This window comes from Trichosurus vulpecula, chromosome 7 (assembly GCF_011100635.1).
Source record: "Trichosurus vulpecula isolate mTriVul1 chromosome 7, mTriVul1.pri, whole genome shotgun sequence".
NCBI classification, from domain to species: domain Eukaryota; kingdom Metazoa; phylum Chordata; class Mammalia; order Diprotodontia; family Phalangeridae; genus Trichosurus; species Trichosurus vulpecula.
This window is the reverse complement of record NC_050579.1, coordinates 119,059,159-119,065,051: the sequence shown is the minus strand read 5'-3', so window position 1 is coordinate 119,065,051 and position 5,893 is coordinate 119,059,159.

Genomic DNA, 5,893 nt, shown 5'->3' with positions numbered 1-5,893 from the left:
TGAATCCTCTGCTGGAAGATGTTTGATAGGCCCTTCTTGGTCTCTCTTTCTTCAGCCCTAGCTTGGCCTGTCTTTCTCTTTCTTCTTTACCTGGTTGTCTGCATGCTTGTGCTTCAGATTATTTTTCCAGCTCAGCTTTTGATGTCCCTACTCCTTCCACATTGCTGACATACATTCCCTATTCCAGAATAGGGCCAGTATTTTTTGGACAACTCACAGTATGTGAACATTTCCAGGCAATGCTATTCTAGTTTTTCTAAGGCCTTTTCGCACTTAGTCCAAGGCCTATGATTAATTAATTCAAATTGCTATTACCTAGTTAAGGTGCTAGGGTATAGCATTTTTTCACTTAATTTGGATGGGATAGAGATGATTTGATCTACACAGTATACAAATATTTGCATATTTAACCCAGATCTATGATTTTATTTGTTATGGGATTGAACAGTTTAGAAATGCCCTATGTCATTGCATAATTGACCACTACACTGTGAGGTTAAATGACTTGTCTATTTTGGACAAATACAAGGCTTTAATCCCAGTCTTCCTGATTCCAAGGCCAATCCTGATGCTAATGGACTTATTCATTTATATACATCAGTCCTGATTGTTCACAGACTGTTGAATGATGGCACTCAAAGAATGTTTTCTAATGGACTGTTATCATTGGAGGAAAATCTTCAGTGATAAGCATCAGAATTGATTTATTTGACCCTTTCCTGCTCAATATTTGTATCAACAACTTCAATAAGTCTGTGCAGTATAGAGGATTGACTCCAAGTGGGAAGACTTGCTTGGGTTCAAACCCTAACCTCACACTTTTGTCCTCATAAGTCACTTAAACTCTCTGATCATTAGCTTCCTAATTTTTAAAATGCGGATAATACTTGTAATGCTTATCTCACATTGTTATGGTGAGAATCAAATGTAACAATGTATGTAAAAGAAATTTTTGACTTTTAAAGAGCTAATTGCTATTATTGGGAAGATTTAGATTGCATACTGTTCAAATTTGTTGCTGACACAAAACTTAGAGGAGTACATAATAGGTTGCATGACAGAATCGATATTCAAATACATGGGTAAAAATAGTAGACCCAAACAAAAGAAATTGGCATTTTAAAAAGGTTAAATATAAAGTTATGCATTTAAAATAATTAATTTTATAGGCATAATAAGATGGAGAGAGCTTGTGAAAAAAATCTGGTTTGATTAATACCCAAAAGTCAGTCAATAAACACTTATATATACTACATACCAGGCACTGTATTAAACATGAAGGATAAAGAGAAAGGCAAAGAACAAATGGGATAACATTTTTGAATGAATTTAGGCTGAGAATGACCTAAAGCAAAATGAGCAGGTACATTGTGGTTTCATATATGTTTTAACATATTAGTAATGAAGAACTGTATAAGAGAAGCAGCGTAAAAGGATAACATTAGAGAAAGGGATCATGGGAAAATATGACTTGGCAAGAGTGAAGGATGACTGATATCTGATGACATCTGATGACTGATGACCCTTGTGCTCCATCAGTATACACATGTGAGGGTTGGCCAATTGCTAGGCTCCAGCATTTCTAGACAGAAATGATTCTCTCTTTGACTACTGATTGACTCAGTCTATGTCCTGGGAATTCCTTATTTAGTCAGTTTCATTTAGATAAGGAAACCAAGACTTTCTTGATGAAAATAAGTTTAGAAAACTTCAATTAATCCAGATATGTAAGGTTAGCAAACTATCCTAATCACAATACCCTTGGGATTGATAAGAATTGCAGTCCAGGCAACTCACTGATTGACTGCCACTAAGCTCCCTCTCTCAGTCTCTGTGAATCTGTCTAGCAACAACTATAACATTTAAGTTCAGAGACCCAGAGTTCTGGACCCTCAATCAGGATGTGAATCCCATGGTATGCTAAAGGGCATGCTCAATGGGTATGAATGACTGGGGAGCCACATTCTTGTATGTCTATGCATAATAAACTGCCTGACTTGTGATCCTTTGTGCTTTTGAGCCTACCTTATTACTCTCCAACAATTTACTTGCAACACAGAACATCAAGTGATTTAGAGAAAAGCCCCTACTACATTGCGTGGCACCCTTATGACACTTCTAGAAGAACAGAAAATGAACAAGAATTTTGGGAGGGCAAAGATTGACTTCAATATATCACTGAAAAGAATACTCAAATCAATAAGGTTATAGATTTATCAAAGCATTAAAGTTTCAAAATATATATATGGCATGGTGTTGGATTCTTAGAATACTAAAACACTATGAAAAGAGTCTCTGCCTTGTCCCATGGTCCTTATATTCTGTAGGGCTATGTAACATGAACATAAATAAGCAAGGGAAATTGAGGAATGAGAGGCCCACTAATGCTTGGAGGAATCAGAGCTTCAGTGATAAAGATATCATCTAAGCTGATCCTTAAAAAAAAGACATGAATTCTGAGAGGTGGAGATCATACATTCCGGCCATGGTGGATAGTTTGTGTAAAATGTGAGTATCAAGTTTGGATAACAGCTAGTAGTCCAGTCTTACTGGAACATGGAGTCCATGAGTGGGAATACTGTGAAATAAGAAAAGAAAGGTAGGTAGGAGTTAGATCATGGAGAACCTTAAATATTCTTTTCTATGTTATCCTATAGATAATAGAGAGCCACTGAAGATTTTTGAATAAGAGAATGATATTGTCAGACCTATTTCTTATGGAGGCTATTATGGCAACTGTGTGGGGGAGGAATCCCAATGGAAAAGCATTCTGGTCTCTTCCCCAACTCATCTCCTTCCAAACCCTATTCTTTGATTACTCCTACCATCTGCCTCCTCCAATCTGGCTCATGTGCTACAAGAAAGATCTAAAGGAAATAACACAATTGTAAGAACTGGTAATACTACAAATTTGTTCTCTAAGCTAAACTGGGTCCTTATTGAAAGGTTAGTAAGTTTATTCTTCCATACTTCCCCACCCCTAAATGATTTCCTGTCTTGCTCCCTACAGAAACTCATTCAGATATTTTCCTGTCAAGGTTTCTACAATTCTTCCTCCCCAGTGTCTAAAAGGGAATTCTCTTCTTACTTTACTAAGGAAATTAAGACTATTTGCCATGATCTCCTCTTTCTTTCCTTCTCTCAAAACTTCTTGAAGTTTTCTTTCACTTCTATTTTCCCCTCCAATCTCTGATAATTAGGTAGCCCTTTTCCTTGCCAAAGACAAATCCTCTATATTTGCCCTTCATCTGATGCCCTTCTTTCTTTTCTAACATGTTAGTTCCTCACTCAATCAACCGAATTCTTTTAATATACATCAATCTCTCCCTAGTTACTGATTCCTTTCCTCCTGCCTTCAAACATGCCCAAGTATCCTCCAGACTAAAACAAGAAAACAAACAAACCTTTCACTAGATCCTACAATTTTGTCAAGCCAAAATATTATATTTCTTTTAGTCAAAGTCCTATAAAACAAAAACAATTAGCCTGTCTACATTTCTTGCCTCTATTTCTTCTCCTCCAACTCATATATGATTTAAAATCTGGCTTACAACCTGATCACTCAATTGAAACTGCTCTTTCTATAGTTATCAAGGGACAAGTCTAATGTTGATGCTCTTTTTTTTAAGGTCAAATTGCTCTTTAACTATTTGATAATGCTTACCACGGTAAAGAATATCTTCATGGATATTCCATCTTCTCTTTGTTTTTGTAACCCTATTCTCTTGTTTCTCCTCCTACCAATGGCCTCTAGATGGTATGGTGGATAAAGAACTTGGCCTCAAGTCAGAAGATTTGAGTTCAAATGTGGCCTTAGACACTGTGTGACTCTGGGCAAGTCGCTTACCTTTACCTCAATTTCCCTAACTGGAAAATGGGGATAATAATAGCACCTTTGTGCCAGGGTTGTTGTGATAATCAAGTGAGATAATTTACATATAGTAGGTCTTTAATAAATGCATATTCCCTTATCCATCTGTCTGGGTTTCCCTTTTCAGTCTTCTTTAAGGGATTATCCATATCATGTTCTGTAATTTTGTGTGTTTCCCAAATTAGTGTCTTTGGCCTTTTACTCTTTTGTTCTATACCTACTCAGGGATCTCAATGGCTCCCAATGGCTCAAAAACATTTTTAAGCAGATGATGTACACATCTACATATTTAGTCCTAATCTCTCTTCTGATCTTCAGTCTCACATCACCAGCTGCCTATTGAACATTTCAAGGCAGATGTCCTGGAGGCATATCAAACTCAAAGCTTTATAAACTAAACTCAGTACCTTTCCACTGCAAATACACCCCTTTATCAAACTTCCCTATTTCTATAAAAAAAATGACCATTCTTCTAGTCTCCCAGGTTCAAAATATTAATGTTATACCTGAGTCCTAACTCTCGCCTTTCACATGTGTCTATTCAGTTACCAGTGTCCTGATCTTGTCACTCCTCTACTCAAAAATCTCCAGTGGTTTCCTATTGTCTCCAAGGAAAAACAAATAAGCAAATAAATATCTATTTGGATTCCAAATCCCTTCACACTTGGCCTTAATATGTCTTATCAGTCTTTTTATATATTATTCATATTTTCTTACTATATAGTTCAGCCAAACTGGCTTTTTTTTTCTGTTTTTTATACATGGAATACCATCTCTTGTTTCTGGGTCTTTGTACTGGCCAGACATCATATCTGAAATACACTCCCTCTTCAACTCTACCTTGTAGAATTCCTCCCTTCCTTCAAGACAACACTCATGCACTGCCTTCTATGTCTGTGAGTGTTCACCCCAATTATTTCATATATATTTAAATTTATCCCTTTTATAATTCTAATATAATATACATATTTATCTCCTTGATAGTAAAATCAAAACAAGGTATAGTCATATGAAAAATACTCCAAATCATTATTGATAAAAGAAATACAAATTAAAACAACCTTTGAGATATCATTTTACACCAAATGATCAAAGGGAAAAGTGACAGATGTTGGAGAGGATGTGGAAAAATTGGGGCACGAATTCATTGTTGGTGGAATTGTGAAGTCATCCAACCATTTTGGAGAGTGATCTGGAATTATTTGAAGAGTTATTAAACTGCCTACAGCCTTTGATGCAGTAATATTCCAAAGATGATTAGGGAAAAAGGAAAAGAACCTATATGTTCTAAAATTTTTATACTAGCTCTCTTTGTGGTGACAAAAAACTGGAAATTGCAGCGATGCTCATCAATTGGGGAATAACTGAACAAGTTGTGGTATATGATTGTGATGGCATAGTACTGTGTTATAAGAAATGATGTATTCAATGATCTTAGAAAATATGGAAAGATTTGCATGAAATGATGAAGAGTGATATGAACAGAACCAAGAAAACATTGTGTACAGTAACAGCAATATTATTTTAAGAATGATTTCAAATGCATAAGTTATTCTTACTACTACAAGTACTCTAACTCTAAAGGTCATATGAAGAAAGAATCTGTCTGCATCCCCTAAAAGAACTGATAAATAGAAGTATGTATAGCATAATTATACATACACACACACACACACACACACACCCCTATTTGTATCTAACGATAAATAACAGATTTGTAGTTTTGTGCTCAATCACCTTTTTATTATACTATGCTATGGAAATGATTGCTTTCTTACATAAATTATATATATATATATATAACATGTGTGTGTGTGTGTGTGTGTGTATGTATGAAGCAAGTAAGCTCCTTGAAACTAGGAATTGTTTCCATCTTTCTTATTTATATGCTAAACACTTGTACAGGGCCTGTCACTTAGTAGTAACTTTCTAGTAACTCAATAAATTCTGGTTGATTAATTGATTGATTGTAAGATCATTGAGAATAGATAAAGTTCCATTTTTTAATATTCATTTTTCCAG